At 35.7% G+C, this 21,604-nt stretch overlaps 1 protein-coding gene across 1 annotated transcript in view; it reads right to left on the reverse strand.

Moving 5' to 3' along the window:
* Positions 1-21,604, reverse strand: part of GUCY1A2 (guanylate cyclase 1 soluble subunit alpha 2) — a 409,166-nt gene that overhangs the window by 197,894 nt on the left and 189,668 nt on the right. The gene's annotated exons all lie outside the window — the stretch shown is intronic.

Raw genomic sequence — 21,604 nt, forward strand, 5'->3', positions numbered from 1 at the left:
AGAATTTTGATCAGCACTATTCACATAGTAGGTTCACAAAAATTAACTTATTGTCTGATGGAGAGCAAGAATAAGAAATTAGCTCTATTGAATTTCTGCATTCATATAGGCAAATTTAAATGTGATTTATGGCCAATATAAGTTATGATTCTAAATAGAAACAGTTGTTATTGTTTCTCACTTGGTCACTTTCTTAACACAATGGAAAGGAAGGAAGATCAATGAGAAATGAAACAGGAAAACATTTTCAGTCAAAATGAAATTGCACCCAGGTACATCATGAAACTGGTTCATGAGCCAGTTCAAAAACTTTCAACCTGCTTAGTAATAGTAGAATTAGGATAAATCCATCTGTCAATATAACTGCCTTTAACTGTCATTAAAATAATACTCAGAAAATAAGTCCAGGAGACTAAATGAATACAAATAATTGTTTAGCCTTATGTAAGTCATTTTTCACCAGCTGTAGTCCTATGAAAATATATTAGATTTTGCACTGACTAGATTAGTTGACAATTCATTTGTTCTTAAAAATAAAAAATTATACTAGATGTCATTAAGCCAGTATTACCAGAAAATAACAATCAACTAGCATGTTCAATATAAGCTAAGAATAGCCCTCCAAGTTGGGACAGTATTAAAGGAATTCAGTTAATAAGATAAAGAATATGAAGATGTAGTAATTTAAATCTATCCCTCCTTTCTGTACTATTTGACTGGAGAATTTGAGAACTGATGTTTAATGAAAAATTTCATGAACACTGGTTTATGCTATTTTAGCTTGGTTCCCCAAGGAACACTCAGAGGGGATAAGCATCAGTAGGGAAGGAAGGAAGACTTAGGATATGGTTATGCAAATATAGTTATTTGGGTTAGGATAAGATATTTCAGCACATCTGGAGAGGAAGCTAGTTGTAATTACCTGGAGAGAACAGCCTATAAGTAGACCAACTGAGACTGTGCAACAGTTTTATCTATGTCACTTTCCCCAACTACATGGAATGTGTTCAATACATTTATTTTCTTTTGTTCTTCATAGCATGAAGTAGTTAGGCTAGTTGATGAAATTGGAGGCATAGAACAAATATGGGGTAAAACTAAAGAGATTTGGATTTGTAAGCCTGCAAATGTTTTACTTTGTTCCCCCTGCACCATTTACCAAGATCTAGTCTACATAAGGAAATAAAATTGAATCCTTGCTTCATGTTATATTTTTAATGAAATGAAATATTCACTTTTTTATATAAAGATTCTGCAAGTGTTCAGTATTTCAGCATTTTTTACATAATAATCTCATTTATTCATTGAAGTGTTTATTGAGTGATTGCTATTTACTAGTACTTCTCTGGATGATAAGCATAAAAAGATAAAACAAGTTTCCTCTTTTCAAAGCTAGCACAGAATGGAAGGGAGAGCCAAATCTATATAGCCCATAGAATAGAATGAAGAAGACCCTTCAATTCCCAATTTAACGTGGGCTCTCAAAAGACTACAGGCTATAGTTTGAATACAAAGAAAGTAATTATCCTGAAAAGTATTTCCAGATTATTACATATATGCCTGATATGCTTTTTTGGGGGAGGGGTTTGTTAGTGATATATACTTGTTAGAATATTAAAGGTGTAATAAAGAAGATACACATATTGTATAACCTCATAGTTCAAAAATTAGTACTTTAATTTTTTTTCTTATGATTTAAGGCAAACCTCTGATATTCATAGATTTAGACCTCCATCTGGTCTCTCCCTTTTTTTCCTCAGATTTCTTTCTAATTATTTTCTTTTCCTTCTACATCTTACTTTCTTCTCCCTTCTCCTCTTTGTTCTTTGACCTTACTTTTTTTTTTCTCCCATAATATGCTATCTTCATTCAGTCTTTATCTCTCCTGCTTGTCTGGTTTTCTTTCTCATCACTGGTTTCTTTCATCTTCCTCACTGGTGTTTCCTTTTTCTTTTTCTTTCTCTTTTTTCCCTATGTATTAATCTCCACATTTACCATCACAAATGGACCTTTTTCTTTTCCACCTTTGCTTTCACCTCCCTTTTTATTTTAAATATGAAATTAGTATATGTATACAGGCATAAACATTATACATTATTTGCTATGTGTAATAAATAAGAGTGCTTTTCTTTAACTTACAAAGAAGCTGAATGCAATATGTTATATTCCACCTCAAAAAAACAAAATATATTCTTGATTTATATATGGCATTAGTTCATTTTTTGAAGTCTCTGAATCAGCAGAGCCTGAGAGAATAAAATAATCGATTACTTCTTACATAACAGAAAAAAAATTCATGAAAGAGAAACCACAATATACACAGTATATAACTTAATTTTAGAATATTTTTCATCAGTGAATTTTTTCCTTATTTATAATTGGGCAAATATCACTGGAGCATTTGTGTCTCTGTCATAAATGCAGGTTTAGCCTAATTGGAAAATAATATAAATTAGTATTCTTGAATTGTTTTTGCTTTATTATAATTATAAATTCAGATATTCACCATGATTGCATTTATTGATTTAGCAGTATGTACAACTATTACAGGAACTATGTATTTTTATGTGGAGGAGACAAATTTGTGAAAAACTACATTAAATTAAAACATCTCCTTAAGGTTTTATTGCATTCTAAATTATATTAAAGGGCTTCACTGGTGGTGCAGTGGTTGAGAGTCTGCCTGCCGATGCGGGGGACATGGGTTCGTGCCCCGGTCTGGGAGGATCCCATATGCCGCGGAGCGGCTGGGCCCATGGGCCATGGCTGCTGGGCCTGCACGTCTGGAGCCTGTGCTCCACAGCAGGAGAGACCGCAGTGGTGAGAGGCCCGCGTACCGCAAAAAAAAAAAAAAAAAAAAATTATATTAGTTTTAATAAAATAACATAAGGCATAATGAAAATAAACTGTCTTTAAATCTATCAGATTTCATAAATTGGTAAGCATAATACAGGGGAATGGGCTAAAAAATAGAATGGAGCTGACAGAGGATAGAATCAGTGAGGATAGTTCCATAGAATTTACTCAACCTGAACAAGGAAAATAGACTGAAAAAAATAAACAGAGCTTCAGGGACCTGTAGCAAAATAACAAAAAATCCAATATTCATATTATGGGAGTCCTAGAAGCATTTGAAATAACAATGGCTGAAAGTGTCTCAAATCTGATAGAAGATATAAATGCTCAGAATCAACAAGCTATGTGAGTCTCTAGTAGGATAAAACCAAAGAAATCAATTTCAAGACATATTGTAATTAAATTGTGAAAACTAAATTCAAAGAAAATATCTTGAAAACAGTCACAGAGAAAAGATGCATTGCTTGTAGGGAACACTAATTTGAATGGCAGTTGATTTCTCATCTGAAACTATGGAGGTCAAAAGAAAGCAGTACATTTTTTTAGATACTGCAAGAAAAGAAGTGTCAATTGCGAATTCTATGTCTGGGGTAACTACTCTTGAAAAATGAAGGGGGAATAAAGACATTGTCAATTGAAGGAAAGCTAAAAGTCTTCGTCCTAACAGAACAGCTAAAGAAAGATCTTAAAATTGAATGAAATAAGAGAAATAATGTTCTAAGGAGCATCAGGAAGGGAGAAAAGAAAAGGATGGAAAGACTAAAAATACTGGTAAGTACAACAGATTATCCTTCTCCTCATAAGCTGTCTAAATCACATGTGATGATTGCAACAAAAATTATAATGCTAATGATTCTCATTACAAGTGTCCTCCTTATAAGAGAAAAGCAGAGGGAGATTATATACACACACACACACACACACGAAGACAGTGTAAAACAGAGACAAAGATTGGAGTGATGCAATCACAAACCAAGAAATACCAAGGCATGCCAGTAGGCACCAGAAGTTAGAAGGGTCAAGAAACCTATTCTCCTCCAGATCCTGTGGAAAGAGCAAGGAGCTATCCACACTTTGATTTTAGATTCTGACCTCTAGGGCTGTGAAAGAATAAATTTCCGTTGTCTTACACTACCCAGTTTGTGGTTATTTGTTACAGTAGCCACAGGAAACTGATACAGATCAGAACAACAAACTCAACAAATAAGATCTAATTGACAGATATAGGGTGATCCACCCAACAGCAGGAGAATACATGTTTTTCAAAGAACCTGTGTAACATACACTAAGATTGACCATATTGTAGGCCATGAAAAAAACTCCACAACAAATTTTAAAAATTCAAATTATATGGAATATGTTCTCTGACCACATGGAATAAAACTAGAAATAAAGACATATTCATAATAGCCAAACATTGAAAACAATCCAGACGTATTACAGTGGGTGAATGGTTAAACGAAACATGAGACACTATTCAGCAATATAAAGAAATTATCTATTGATATAGGCAAAATATTAGGTAAACTTGTAGGTAATTATGATAAATGAAAAATTGCTGGGGGAGGAACCAAGATGGCGGAGTAGAAGAATGTGCTCTCACTCCCTCTTGCGAGAACACCAGAATCAAAACTAGCTGCTGGACAATCATCGACAGAAAGACACTGGAACTTACACACAAATATACCCCACATCCAAAGTCAAAGGAGAAGCCACAATGAGATGGTAAGAGGGGCACAATCACAGTAAAATCAAATCCCATAACTGCTGGGTGGATGACTCACAGACTGGAGAACACTTATACGACAGAACTCCACCCACTGGAGTGAAGGTTCTGAGCCCCATGTCAGGCTTCCCAACCTGGGGGTCTGGCAATGGGAGGAAGAATTCCTAGAGAATCAGACTTTGAAGCCTAGTGTGAATTGATAGCAGGACTTTGAAAGGACTGGGGGAAACAGAGACTCCACTCTTGGAGGTCACACACAAAGTAGTGTGCACATCAGGACCCAGGGGAAGGAGCAGTGACCCCAGGGGAGGCTGAACCAGACCTACCTGCTAGTGTTGGAGGGTCTCCTGCAGAGGTGGGCAGTGGCTGTGGCTCACCGTGGGGATATGGACACTGGAAGCAGAAGTTCTGGGAAGTACTCCTTGGCGTAAGCCCTCCCAGAGTCTGTCATTAGCCCCACCAAAGAGGCAGGTAGGCTTCAGTGTTGGGTTGCTCAGGCAAAACAACCAACAGGGAGGGAACCCAGCCCCACCCATCAACATTCAAGTGGATTAAAGTTTTAATGAGCTGTGCCCAACAGAGCAAGAGTCAGTTCCACCCACAACCAGTCGCTCCTATCAGGAAACTTACACAAGTCTCTTAGATAGCCTCATCCATCAGAGGGCAGATAGCAGAAGCAAGAAGAACTACAATCCTGCAGCCTGTGGAACAAAAAACACATTCACAGAAAGATAGATAAGATGAAAAGGCAGAGGGCTATGTACCAAGTGAAGGAACAAGATAAAACCACAGAAAAACAACTAAATGAAGTGCAGATAGGCAACCTTCCAGAAACAGACTTCAGAATAATGATAGTGAAGACGATTCAGGACCTCAGGAAAAGAATGGAGGCAAAGATTGAGAAGATGCAAGAAATGTTTAACAAAGACCTAGAAGAATTAAAGAACGAACAAATAGAAATGAACAATTCAAAAACTGAAATGAAAACTACACTAGAAGGAATCAATAGCAGAATAACTGAGGGAGAAGAACAGATAAGTGACCTGGAAGACAGAATGGTGGAATTCACTGCTGCAGGACAGAATAAAGAAAAAAGAATGAAAAGAAATGAAAAGAGCCTAAGAGACATCTGGGACAACATTAAATGCAACAACATTTTCATTATAGGGGCCCCAGAAGGGAGAGAGAGAAAGGACCAGAGAAAATATTTGAAGAGATTATAGTCGAAAACTTCCCTAACATGGGAAAGGAAATAGCACCCAAGTCCAGGAAGTGCAGCGAGTCCCATACAGGATAAACCCAAGGAGAAACACACCGAGACACAAAGTACTCAAATTGGCAAAAATTAAAGACAAAGAAAAATTATTGAAAGCAGCAAGGGCAAAACGAAAAATAATACACAAGGGAACTCCCATAAGGTTAACAGCTGATTTCTCAGCAGAAACTCTACAAGCCAGAAGGGAGTGGCATGACATACTTAAAGTGAAGAAAGGGAAGAACCCACAACCAAGATTATTCTACCTGGCAGAGATCTCATTCAGATTTGATGGAAAAATCAAAAGCTTTACAGACAAGCAAAAGCTAAGAGAATTCAGCACCAACAAACCAGCTTTACAACAAATGTTAAAGGAACTTCTCTAAGTGGGAAACACAAGAGAAGAAAAGGATTTACAAACACAAACCCAAAACAATTAAGAAAATGGTCATAGAAACATACATATTGATAATTACCTTAAACATGAATGGATTAAATGCTCCAAACAAAAGACAAAGGCTTGCTGAATGGATACAAAAACAACACCCATATATATGCTGTCTACAAGAGACCCACTTCAGACCTAGGGACACATACAGACTTAAAATGAGGGGATGGAAAAAGATATTCCATGCAAATGGAAATCAAAAGAAAGTTAGAGCAGCAATACTCATATCAGATAAAATAGACTTTAAAATAAAGAATGTTACAAGAGACAAGGAAGGACACTACATAATGATCAAGCAATCAATCCAAGAAGAAGATATAACAATTATAAATATATATTCACCCAACATAGGAGCACGTCAATACATAAGGCAACTGCTAACAGCTATAAAAGAGGAAATCAACAGTAACACAATAATAGTGGAGGATTTTAGCACCCCACTTACACCAATGGACAGATCATCCAAAATGAAAATAAATAAGGAAACAGAAGCTTTAAATGACAAAATACACCAGATAGATTTAATTGATATTTATAGGACATTCCATCCAAAAACAGCAGATTACACTTTCTTCTCGAGTGCGCATGGAACATTCTCCAGAATAGATCACATCTTGGGTCACAAATCAAACCTCAGTAAATTTAAGAAAATTGAAATCATATCAAGCATCTTTTCTGACCACAGCACTATGAGATTAGAAATGAATTACAGGGGAAAAAAGTGTAAAAAACACAAACACATGGAGGATAAACAATATGTTACTGAACACCCAAGAGATCACTGAAGAAATCAGAGAGGAAATCAAAAAATACCTAGAGACAAATGACAATGAAAACATGACGATCCAAAACCTATGGGATGCAGCAAAAGCAATTCCAAGAGGGAAGTTTATAGCTATAAAAGCCTACCTGAAGAAACAAGAAAAATCTCAACTAAACAATCTAACCTTACACCTAAAGGAACTAGAGAAAGAAGAACAAACAAAACCCAGAGTTAGCAGGAAGAAAGAAATCATAAAGATTTGAGCAGAAATGAATGAAATAGAAACAAAGAAAACAATAGCAGAGATCAATAAAACTAAAAGTTGGTTCTTTGAGAAGATAAACAAAATTGATAAACCATTAGTCAGACTCATCAAAAAAAAGGGAGAGGACTAAAATCAATAAAATTAGAAATGAAAAAGAAGTCACAACACACACCACAGAAATACAAAGCATCCTAAGAGACTACTACAAGCAACTCTATGCCAATAAAATGCAGAACCTGGAAGAAATGGAAAATTCTTAGAAAGGTATAACCTTCCAAGACTGAACCAGGAAGAAACAGAAAATATGAACAGACCAATCACAAGTAATGAAATTGAAACTGTGATTAAAAATCTTCCAACAAACAAAAGTCCAGGACCAGATGGCATCACAGGTGAATTCTACCAAACATTTACAGAAGAGCTAACACCCATCCTTCTCAAACTCTTCCAAAAAATTGCAGAGGAAGGAACACTCCCAAACTCATTCTATGAGGCCACAACCACCCTGATACAAAAACCAGACAAAGATACTACAAAAAAAGAAAATTACAGACCAGTATCACTGATGAACATAGATGCAAAAATCCTCAACAACATACTAGCAAACAGAAACCAACAACACATTAAAAGGATCATACACCATGATCAAGTGGGATTTATCCCAGGGATGCAAGGATTCTTCAATGTACGTAAATCAATCAATGTGATACACCCTATTAAAAACCATATGGTCATCTTAATAGACGCAGAAAGAACTTTTGAGAAAATTCAACACCCATTTATGATAAAAACTCTCCACAAAGCGGGCATAGAGGGGATCTATCTCAACATAATAAAGGCCATATATGAGAAACCCACAGCAAACATCATTCTCAATGGTGAAAAACTGAACGCATTTCTTCTAAGATCAGGAACAAGACAAGGATGTCCACTCTCTCCACTATAATTCAACATAGTTGAAGTCCTAGCCACGGCAATCAGAGAAGAAAAAGAAATAAAAGGAATACAAACTGGGAAAGAAGAAGTAAAAGTGGCACTGTTTGCAGATGACATGATACTATACATAGAGAATCCTAAAGATGCTACCAGAAAACTACTAGAGCTAATCAATGAATTTGTTAAGTTGCAGGATACAAAATTAATGCACAGAAATATCTGGCATTCCTATACACTAATGATGAAAAATCTGAAAGAGAAATTATGGAAACACTCCCATTTACCATTGCAACAAAAAGAATAAAATACCTAGGAATAAACCTACCTAGGGAGACAAAAGACCTGTATGCAGAAAACTATAAGACACTGATGAAAATAATTAAAGATGATACCAACAGATGGAGAGATATACCATGTTCTTGGATTGGAAGAATCAATATTGTGAAAATGACTATACTACCTAAAGCAATCTACACATTCAATGCAATCCCTATCAAATTACCAATGGAATTTTTTACTAGAAATTTCTTTCTAGACCCAAAGTTTGTTTGGAGATGCAAAAGGCCCTGAATAGCCAAAGCAGTCTTGAGGGAAAAAAAACAGAGCTGGAGGAATCAGACTACTTGACTTCCGACTATACTACAAACCTACAGTAATCAAGACAGTATGGTGCTGACACAAAAACTGAAACATAGATCAATGGAACAAGATAGAAAGCCCAGAGATAAACACATGCACCTATGGTTAACTAATCTATGACAAAGGAGGCAAAGATATACAATGGAGAAAAGACAGTCTCTTTAATGAGTGGTTCTGGGAAAGGGAAAACTGGACAGCTACATGTAAAAGAATGAAATTAGAACAATCCCTAACACCATACACAAAAATAAACTCAAAATGGATTTGAGACCTAAATATAAGACTGGACACTATAAAACTGTTAGAGGAAAACATAGGAAGAACACCCTTTGACATAAATCACAGCAAGATCTTTTTTGATCCACCTCCGAGAGTAATGGAAATAAAAACAAAAACAAATGGAACCTAACAAAACTTCAAAGCTTTTACACAGCAAAGGAAACCATAAACAAGACGAAAAGACAACACTCAGAATGGGAGAAAATATTTGCAAACGAATTAACAGACAAAGGATTAATCTCCAAAATATATAAACAGGTCATGCAGCGCAATATTAAAAAAACAAACAACCCAATCCAAAAATGCGCAGAAGACGTAAATAGACATTTCTCCAAAGAAGACATACAGATGGCCGAGAAGCACATGAAAAGCTGCCCAACATCACTAATTTTTAGAGAAATGCAAATCAAAACTACAATGAGGTATCACCTCACACCAGTTAGAATGGGCATTATCAGAAAATTTACAAACAACAAATGCTGGAGAGGGTGTGGAGAAAATGGTACCCTCTTGCACTGTTGGTTGTAATGTAAATTGATACAGCCACTATGGAGAACAGTATGGAGGTTTGTTAAAAAACTAAAAATAGAATTACCATATGCTCCAGCAATCCCATTACTGGGCATACAACCTGAGAAAACCATAATTCAAAAAGACACAGGCACTCCAATGTTCATTGCAGCACTATTTACAATAGCTAGGTCATGGAAGCAACCTAAATGTCCATTGACAGATGAATGGATAAAGAAGATGTGGTACATATATACAATGGAACATTACTTAGCCATAGAAAGGAAAGAAATTGAGTTATTTGTTGAGACGTGGATGGACCTAGAGACTATCTTACAGAGTGAAGTAAGTCAGAAAGGGAAAAACAAATATCTTATATCAGCGCATGTATGTGGAACCTAGAAAAATGGTACAGGTCAACCGGTTTGCAGGGCAGAAGTTGAGACACAGATGCAGAGAATAAATGTATGGACACCAAGGGGGGAAAACCACAGTGGGGTGGTGATGGTGGTGTGCTGAATTGGGTGACTGGGATTGACATGTATACTCTGATGTATATAAAATTGATGACTTAAAAAAAAAATTGATGACTAATAAGAACCTGCAGTATAAAAAAAGAAACAAACAAACAAAAAGAACAACTAATACTAAACTTTCTTTGGGTTATTTGTACGGAAATATGTTAATATAAATGCTTCAGACATTATATGAAATTTCTAAAAATCTTATATGTCTGGTATAATGTTATAAGTCATAATTCTAGTTATTACTTTAAAATGTATATCACAGAAATAATTAAATTTCCTTGTCAATTGCATTATTATGAACTTTCATCAAATCTTTAACCATGGTCATTTTTAAGTCTTTTTTCATTTACAGACAGTTCTGGGTGTACTCTGATGCTTTTGCAAAAATGTTCCCATAAAAGGGTTTCATGTTCAAGGAATTCATGGAAAAGACTCTGACAAGTACAGGTTTCTGGTAACTGACTATACTGCTGAACTGAATGAATAAGCATTTTCAGAACTCTAATGGAAAACTGATGAATTCATAAAAGTGCTAACAAAATATCAAGATGAAAAAATTAATTACATGGGACTGAGTGAACTGATGAGGATGATTATAATTTTTGTGACTTTCTGTTTGTATAAAAAAAAAATCCCACAAGGACTCAGAGGCAAAAAATATACAAATCAATTTTCACTGCAAAGTAAAGGAGCGGTTACAGTGGAGGATCACTGGACTGAATGTCAATATTATGACATAGTAGGAGTGTGTTTCATGTTTGGTAATTGCAATCATTGTTGCTTTTGTTGTGGTCATCCATTTACAATGCTTGGTGTCAGTTTATCTCTTGTAAAAATAAAATACAGTGTGTGTGTGTGAAAACAAAAACAAAAAACTGTAGTGTTAAAAAAATTGGAATAAATATATTACAGAAAATAAAAAAGTAAATAAATAAATAAAAGGTGGCAATTAATAGAAAAAGAAAAAAAAGAAAAATTGCTCAGTTAATAAAGTAGAAGAGGTTTTGTTTTCTTTGCTTGCTTATTTATTTTTATCATTCAATTGTTGTTTGTGTTTTTATTTTTAGAATATATTTATCAAAGAAATAAGGTGTTTAGTAACAAAACCAATTTCACCCAGAGGATTGCTGATTTTTAAAAATTTCAACCTAAAATATCTGCATTTATAGTAGCTACAACCTTTAAAGAGTTTTGAAATGTTTTTATTTCTTTGACATGAATCCATCATTAAATATTCTTATTTAGAGAAACAATTTAAAAATTCTTAACTCAAGTACACTAAATATAATTTAATAGAAATTTAAAACATTTATTTATTTATTCACCTATTTCACAAATATTTATTTAATATCCATGACCTACCAGTACTGTGCTAAGCTCTTTAAATATGCAATAATTTAGGCAGAGAATTTTTGCATTTTTACTAAATTTAACAGTAAATTGAACAGTAAAGTGTGTATGTATATGGAGGGATATTAACATCTAAGGCTAATTATTTACTGTATAGATTGAAATGTTGCCTTTGTTGAGATGAGATACAATAAAAGTCATACTGTTTATTGATGAAATCATTGCTGGTGTTTTTCTTTGCAAAAATAAATATATAAATAAAAATAACCATTCAGACATTTTAATCTTTCTGTGCTTGTTTTATTTCCCATGCATTTGTATTTAGTTTCATTGTTATTCTTTACACCTCAGAAATTCATTCTCAAAATGGATTTGAATTCTGTTTTGATAGATAAGCCAGTAAAGCACATGACAAAATTGGTTTAATATTCCAAGATTAGATTCCATTTTTCTTTTTAAATCATGGCAGGATTCATATAATATTGAAAGGATATAGGTTACGCTTTATAGTTGAAAGAAGTTATATCTGCAAATTTTTTGTCATTCTGTTGAGAAACGCTTATGTTTTGTTTTTAGAGTCCTCATTCCTTTGGTATTTAACAAGCACTAAATTTCATACTATGTGGGGAATATTAAATTGATATGAAGTTTTTAATACCTTACCTACATAGACTGTCTTTTTTCCCAAAGGGTGCAAATGATTTCATTTTTTTTATCACATTCACACAAGCAGTAAATCACACACATTAAAGGAATAGCCTCTGGGGTGCCTTGTCACCACATTGTCACTCACATATCCCATGGAAGATTTTGGCTATATTTCTATATATCCAGTTTATAAAAATATACTTCAAAAAGCTATAATAAATTTTTGAACTACCACTAAAATTTTCTGCAAAAACAGGAAATTCTACTGTCTCTTTAAGGAAACATTACAAAAATGATTTTGCACAAAGTACTAACACATTATTACATGAGGATTAGTGAAGCCTCCTCATAGTATTATAATAGAGAGCCATTTAGATATGTAAAAAATATTGGCCTTTCTGGCCCAGCCAATTTAACATGAGAATATTCTGGTAAGGTCTTAAAGAAAAAAAAAAAACAACTAACTTTCAATTATCCAATTATATATGTGTTATGTAATTATCCATTTATATGTATGTGTTGTATGTGCACTTATATTAAAATAACTGTTCTCCCATACATAATCAGGGGGAGGATGGCAGATCAGGAGTGGATATTTGAAATATTGCTTAGTAATACAAATAAGGTTTTTGCATTTTGACTGGATTGTGTTAAATATGTAAAAGAAATAACTGGAGTTTGTGCTTAGACCCAAGTTGACAAAACCCTGTTCAACACTGAGAATCCTGGCTATTGGATAAGCAGAATTAAGGATAGTAGAGTACAGAAGGAACTTTCTAATGGAATAATAGGGTATTTGTTTAGTCTAGGGCACATACCATGGTTAAAGATATATGAAGAGCTGCAGAATCTAGTTTTTATATAGAGGATTGAAATTTTTATATAGAGGATTATTTCCAATAGATCTTTCTGTAATGATGGAAAATATGGTTAGTGGGGCTGATTTGATTTTCATTAATTTAAAGTAAAATGTATATTGCCACACACGGCTACCAGCTAAGCTACTGGACAGCATAGCTCTGAAGTAAAATTTGTGGGTCCCATATTTAATCCATCACTTGGTCAAGGTATTATCTCTAATTTGTTAGGGGTAAGAAACAATTTAATATTTGGGTCACACAGATGGTTTTTTCTTTTAACAATGTTACATAGAAAGTTTAAGAAAATATTATGTGTAGGAACTTTATTCAGCACTAAAGATAGAGTTGAGCTTAAGACAGTTATGGTCTCTGTCCCCCTGGAGCTTATATTCTAACAGAGGAGATGATATATATATTTTACAAAAGAAATGATATGGTTATGGAGGGCTGAGGGACCCTCTTGCTGCAGAACTAATAGATCCTGATTAAAAAAAAAATACTTATGAGCCATCTCTTAAGTGGTAGGAGAGGTTTCCAAGTACACCCCCACATAAGCACACTAGAAAAAGGAACAACCAAATCAAAACAAAGCAAACAAATAAAGAAAAAGTGAAACCTTGATCTGGACCCCTGACAGGGGCAGAGAGAAGCCAGGCTGTACTGAGAGCCATGTGGAGAGCACACTGCTATTGGGATTATGAGACTTGGGACATTTGTAAGATTAGGGAGCCTCATCAGATTCTTGACCTGAAGCTCCATCCTCAGAGAAGACTAGAGTGGTCCTCAGTCAACTGACATCTAAAACTTCCTCATCCTAGGCTCATAAGACTCTCAATACGATTAAGCTTGAGCAACGGACAAAAGCAAACAAACAATGAACACAAGATTTAGATGACAAAAAACTCTGAGTAATAGGATTGTCAGGTTCAGAATATAGAGCAGCTACATATTTGCAAGTAAGGATATAATTATAGAGAAAGACAAGCACCAAGAGACTAAAAGGAAGGAGCAGGCAGTTAAAAACTAAGAATAGATCATAATGTAAATGATAATAGTATTTACCTCAAACACTTGTAATGAAATAAATATACAGGTCTGTATACCATGTTGAGTACAATATCTGGCACAAATTAGCCTTCAATAACTGTTAGCTGACTTCACTGTGGCTTCTGAAACTACCTAAAATCTCCTAAATCAGAACCCCTTGTTGTTGGGCTGAGAAATTGATTATTTTTACAAGGACTACATGTGATTCTGAAAATTCACTAGACTTAGGAATTATTGTCTCAAATATCATCTTGTACAATCTAAGTGTAAATGAAGTGTAATGAGGGATGAAAAGGAAAGACAAATTGCATGGAAACACAAGACAAGTTGGTAAAGGGCAAGGACTTGAAACAGACCTCTTGATATATACGGCCACATTTTAGATGGTTCACTGTCAGAAAGTATATTTTGAATTAAAAAAAAGAGTGAAATGTGAAGTTCAGTGATGACCTAAAGCTAGAACCTGAACAAGACCACCAAGTTGCCTATAAATATATTAATCAAAGGTGAATCACAAAACTGTTTCAACAAATGTTATAGACAGTTTTGTTTCAACAACTTTATAAATGACTTTCCTTCATACCTGTGGAAACTGGCACACTACTGCATTTTATGAGACAAATTATGTTTATTTTATTATCCAATTTGAGTATTTGAGTTTCTGGGTATATCCCAGAAATGTTTGCCAAAGGTCTTCTTGACAAATCCTGTTTGTGACTCAATAATATCTATTAATTATCACTTAGTTTATACATCATGTAGAATTTTCAAAATGTTTCCACACACATTGTTGCATTTTGTCTTCTTGACATTGTAAGGTGCACACAATCGAAGATACTGTAACTGAGAAAGCTAAGACCAGGGAGGGTTGAGTGAGTTGCTAGTTTAGTTGCACAGTTTAGTTTTGAAACTAAAAATGATCTGAGTTTAAAGCCTAGTTTCACCACTTGTTGGCTGAGTCACCATAGGCAGATCACATGTACTCTCAGGGCTCTAGCAACATCCTCTGTAATATTGAAATAACAACAATTTTAATAGAATAGCATTAGGACAAAGTTTAAATGAGATAATACACATAAAAAGTCTAGCCTAATACTTGCATATGCATTCACTCAATAATTTCTCTCTATTATTATTGTTACTGATGTTATTAATCATTATGAAATAAGATAATGATGATTTGGCTGGTGCTAGAGAGATATTACAAATAGGAAATGATAATAATATAATTATGTTGAAGAAATTATAATTATAATACATTGTGTGCTCAATGCTCTGTGGTGACCTAAATGGGAAGGAAATTGAAAAAAAGAGGGGATATATACATATATAGCTGATTCACTTTGCTGTACAGTAGAAAATAAACTTGTAAAGCAACTATACTCCAATGAAAAGTAATAAAAATTATGTTTTATGAAGCTATATTACATAGGCATAGATTATAGATTATTTTCAGTAACAGTGAAACACTATAAACATATCTATAGTTTTATGTCTACAAATAGATTTCTACTTAAATGATACATGTTCTCAGTTAAGAAAAAAGTTTCACAAACCATACAAAATGCTACAATAATTAAAATATCACAGTGAAGGTTGACTTTGAATTGGCAAAATGTCTCAGACACACATTATCAGAATTTGTCTTTGTAAACTTCCCCATGAACTGAACAATGTGTAAGAATTCCTTGTCAAGATAATAGCATTCAGCTGAAGCAACATGTCCTGCAGGCTGTATATTATAGTGAAAAATGTAATAGCTCTTGGAATATGGCAAGGGAAGTATTCCAAGATGAGTGAAGGAAAAGCTTAAAGCCCCAGAGAGAAAGAAGGGCATAGCACATTAGAGGCACTTAAGTAGGTCCAGTATGATTACAACAGAGAACGAAAAGGGAATGACCAGGGTCTAGTCACAAGACCACACAACTGAGTTATGATCACTGGAATGTGAACCTAGCCCTTGTGATTCTCCAGTCTTCTCTCTACTCTTTCCTCTACTACCATGAAGGCCACGTGTCAAAGATGATGAAATCAGAAGGAGCCTGGGTTCTAAAGTCTCTTTTGCAACAGGGCTGCTCAGAAGACACCTAACCTGCCCCAGATCTATGATGTGAGCAAGAAATAAATTTTTACATAGTTAATGGACTGGGATTTGAAGATTATTATAGCCGCTAGCATTATTAACTTTGACTAATATACCAGATCCTGTAAAAGATCAGTTTCAGCCATCTCTTTTCACACGCTTGAGATGTGCTCTAGGCTTACACCTACTTCATGCTAGGACTTAGGTGAAAAGAATCAACTATGATTCTTTCTTATCCAACCCGATTATATTCACTATCATTCTAATTAATATCATTCCCATTTAAAGTTCTATGCTATCAGTGAATTAAAGAAGAGTCCTGAGATTAATACAGAGTTGAATCTGTAAGTGTGAAGCTAAAGCTTTGTTTAAAGAACTGGTTGGTTTTATGCTTATCCAATATGAATCATCATGAATTAGAACTTCACATCAATTTTTTTTATCCTACTGAAACTAGATTGCATGTGTATTTTGTATTCCAGTAAGATGTTGTCAAAGCCTTTTAAGTATACTGTAAATAATTTAAATGGTTTCTTATATGTAAATGTTCACAAACAGCATAGAAATTAATACATTTATTTGGGGGTATTGAGGGAATATTCCTTCAAAAACTGAAAGTCTTCAGGGCAAAGTATGCATTAGAGACTTCATTCCTTTTTTGATGTTTATTTTCAATTTTAAATATAGCCTCTGATTTAATTTTACAGTAACCCACTTAATTTGAGCAAGTGTAAGAATGGAGACAAAAAAGTTAAGTGATGTGTCCAAGGTCTATGGCTAAGGAAACATAGAGATGGGACTAGAACATGGGTGGTCTCACCTTAGGTATGTCCTTTTCCTACATCTTTCACTCTTACCAAAAATGGACTCCTAAAAACTGCACATGTGTACATGTGTTATGGGAAACCCTCAGGAAATTCTTATATATCAGGCCCAAGAATCTCTGCACTGTCATGTAATGTTTGCTTGAATGTTTTCCTACTCTTGGTAATTAGATGGCATGACCAAACTTGACTCCACACCTTTAAAATGGAAATAATAAATAAACCTACCTAATAGTATTGCTATTTGGATACATATTGATTAATATTTACAAAGTACTCAGAATATTCAATGGTAAATAATAAACATGTATATGTTAAATAAAACTGCTTGGCTTGTGGTTGCTATGAGTAATTTTAGAACTCTTTAGCTCATCATCTACTATTGCCCTACAGACAATTAAGCTTTAATTACAATGAATTACAGGCTGTAGTAGTTTTCTAGGGCTACTGTAATAAATTAATGCAGAATGAGTGCTTTGAACAACAGAAATTTATTGCCTTAGTTCTGGAAACTAGAAGCCCAAGATCAAAGTTTTGGTGGGGCCATGGATACCTCTCTCCTGGCTTCTGGCTTGTGGTAGCATAATATTCACATGGTATTCTCCCTGTGTACATGTCAGTCTCTGTGTCCAAATTTTCAAACTTTATAAGGACACCAGTAAGGAGGCATCTGAGACGGTGGAGTAGAAAGACCCTGAGCACACCTCCTCTCACGAGCACACCAAAATCACTACTATCTGCAGAATGACCATTGATTAAAAAGACTGGAACCTGCCAGAAAAGATCTTCTACAACTAAAGACATAAAGGAGGAACCATAATGAGATGAGTAGGAGGGGTTGACTTGAGATACAATCAAATCCTATATCCCAAGGTGGGCGACCCACAACTTGGAGAATGATTATGTTGTACAGATGTTCCCACAGGAGTGAGAGTTCTGAGCCCCACATCAGGCCCCCCAGACAAGGGGTCTTACACCAGGAAGATGATCTCCCAGAGCATTTGCTTTGAATTCCAATGGAGCTTAATTTCAAGAGCCCCAAAGGAAATAGAGACTTCACTCTCGAAGGGAACAATCAAAATCTCATGCACACCAGAACTCCGGCCAAAAGCAATAATTTAATCAGAGCCTGAGCCAGATATACCTTCTGGTCTTGGAGAGTCTCCCGGAGAAGTGGGGGGAGGCTCACCTGAGGGACATAGACACTGTGGCAGCCATATTTGGGAACATTTTACCACATGAACGCTACTGGTGGTGGGTGCCATTGTGGTTCATTAACGCCAAGACCTGGCCCCACCCAAAACCCTGTTGGCATCACTGCTGGGATACCTCAGCCCAAACAACTAACTGGGAAGGGACACAGCCCCACTCATCAGCAGAAAGGCTCCTAAAGATTTCCTGAGCCCATAGCTACCTCTAGACATGCCCCTAGATATGGCACTGCCCACCAGAGGATCAAGACACATCACCACCCACTAGTGGGCAAGCACTGGCACTTCCTTCCAGGAAGCTTGTACTAGCCACTAGACCAGTCTCACCCACCAGGGGGCAGACACCACATGCAAGAAAACTGATCTCACAGCCTGTGAAACCAGCGCACTCACAGCAGGTCAGACACTCCCCTGGGACCAGTGCACTAACAGCCAATGCAAGTTTTGGGACACCCTGGACCCAATACCAAACTGTCAGGAACCATCACCCACCAGCACCAATGACCTAAAATGAGCTCTGTGATCCCTGACTCCAGAAACTGGCTCTGGCTGCCAGTAATCTGACACTAGCCCCAGGATTTGGCTTCACTTACTAGTGGGCAAGCAACAACTACAGAATCTTCAGGACCCTGACTCAGCCCACCAGGGAGTTAGCACCAGTCCTAGGACCCCATACGGTTCTGCAGTGAGCCATCTCATGACCAGGCCCCATTAAACAGCACCCAGCAGCATACACACAAGCTAGGACCTGGCAAACAACCAGGCTAGAGGGCCACCCAAAACTACCAGATGCCCCACATAGTCAGCCCACCACAATAGAAAGAGCCACAAAGCCCTCTTAAGGGAAATCCCTAGACCATATAGCTTAGTGAAAACAGGGGAGTGCACTGTTGGGACATATAGGACATCTTCTACAGAAGGCCATGTTTGCAAGTTTGGGAAAGGCAACTAACCTATCACATACATAAATATACAAATAGTAACTTAGAAAAAAAGTGAGGAAGCAGAGGAGCATGTTTCAGATGAAGGAACAAGATAAAACCCCAGAAGAACAGCTAAGTAATAAAGAGATAGGCAATCTACCTTAGAAAGAGTTCAGAGTAATGATCATAAAGATGATCAAAGAACTTGGGAGAAGAATCGATGCACAGAGTGAGAAGTTATAAAATTTTAACAAAGAGTTAGAAAATATAAGGAAGACCCAAACAGAGGTGAAGGTTACGATAACGGAAATGAAAAATACAGTAAAAGGAATCAAAATTAGGCTAAATGATACAGAGGAAGAGAACAGTGAGCTGGAAGAAAAAGTAGTGAAAATCACTGCCTCTGAACAGAAAAACAAAAAAAGTATGAAAAGAAATGAGAACAGTTTAAGAGACCTCTAGGACGACATCAAGCACACTAACATGGCATTATAGGTCTCCCAGAAGGAGAAGAGAGAGAGAAAGGGACTGAGAACATATTTGAGAAACAACAGCTGAAAAATTCCAAAACCTGGGAAAGAAACAGTCACCCAAGTCCAGGAAGTGCAAAGAGTCTCATAGAGGATGAATCCAAAGAAGACACCAAGATGAACTGTAATTAAAATAACAAAAAATAAAGGAAGAGAAAATTAAAATCAGCAAGGTAAAAGAAATAAGTAATATAAAAAGGTACTCCCATAATGCCATCAGCTGATTTTTCAGCAGAAACTCGGCAGGCCAGAAGGGAGTGGCATAATATATTTAAACTGAAGAAAGGGAAAAACCGACAACCAGGAAGACTTTACCAAGTAAGGCTCTCATTCAGATTTGATGAGAAATCAATAACTTTACAGACAAGCAAAAATTGAAAGACTTCAGCACCAGCAAACCACCTTTACAACAAATGAAAAACAAAATTTTCTAGGCGAAAAAGAAAAGTCCACAAATCAAAGGAAGAAAATGATGAGATGAAGAAACCTCACTGGTAAAGGTAAACATACAGTAAAGACAGGAAATCACCCCACATAAAGCTAGTAGAAAGGGCAAAAGAAAAAAGTAGTAAAAATTTATATCCACAATAAGTAGTTAAGGGATACAGAAAACAATTACCTGTAAAATCGAATTCAAAATCACCTAAATCATCAAAGTCATCGAAAACAGTAATTGTGAGGGGAGGACAGTAAAAATTCAAGGTTTTTAAAGTGCATTTGAAGTTAAGAGAAAGCAAATTAAAACAATCATGTTTATATGTAGACTGCTATACAAAGACCTCATTGTAACTGCAAACCAAAAATGTAGAATACATATACACACAAAAAAGAAAAAGCAACCCAAACTTGAGAGTAAAGACAGTCATCAAACCAGAAGAGAATATAACAAAAGAAGGGGGAAAAAAAAACCCCTACCAAAACAAAACTATTAATAAAATGACAATAAAAATATACATATTGATAGATAACTTAAATGTAAGCCAACTAAATGCTCCAACCAAAAGACAGAGAGGGGCTTCCCTGGTGGCGCAGTGGTTGGGAGTCCGCCTGCCGATGCAGGAGACACGGGTTCGTGCCCCGGTCCGGGAAGATCCCACATGCCGCGGAGCGGCTGGGCCCGTGAGCCATGGCCGCTGAGCCCGCGTGTCCGGAGCCCGTGCTCCGCGGTGGGAGGGGCCACAGCGGTGAGGGGCCCGCGTAATGCAGAAGAAAAAAAAAAAAAAAAAAAAAAAAAAAAAAAAAAAAAAAAAAAAAGACAGAGAATACCTGAATGGATACAAAAAAAAAAGACCTGCATATATGCTGCCTAGAAGGGAGTCACTTCAGATCTAGGGACACATACAGACTGAAAGAGAGAGGGTGGAAAAAGGCATTCCATGCAAATTGAAACCAATGAAAGCCAAAGTAGCAATATGTATATCAGACAAAATAAACTTTAAAATAAAGGCTATTACAAAAGACAATGATCATAATGATCATAATGATCAAGGGATCATCCAAAAAAAGTATAACAGTTGTAAATATTTATTCACCCAACTTAGGAGCACATCAATACATAAGGCAAATGCTAACCGCCATAAAAGGGGAAATTGACAGTAACACAATAATATTAGGTGACTTTAACACCTACTTACACCAATTGACAAACCATCCAAACAGAAAATAAATGAGGAAACACAAGCTTTAAGTGACACATTAGACCAGATGGACTTAATTGATATTTATAGGACATTCCATCCTAAAAAAACAAAATACACTTTTTTCTCAAGTGCGCAAGGAACATTCTCCAGGATAGATCATATCTTGGGTCACAAATCAAGCTTTGGTAAAATTCAGAAAATTGAAATTCTATCAAGCTTCCTTTCTGACAACGGTATGAGATTAGATATCAATTACAGGAAAAAAACTGTAAAAAATACAAACA

This window comes from Phocoena sinus, chromosome 8 (genome assembly GCF_008692025.1).
Source record: "Phocoena sinus isolate mPhoSin1 chromosome 8, mPhoSin1.pri, whole genome shotgun sequence".
In the NCBI taxonomy this organism is placed as follows: Eukaryota; Metazoa; Chordata; class Mammalia; order Artiodactyla; family Phocoenidae; genus Phocoena; species Phocoena sinus.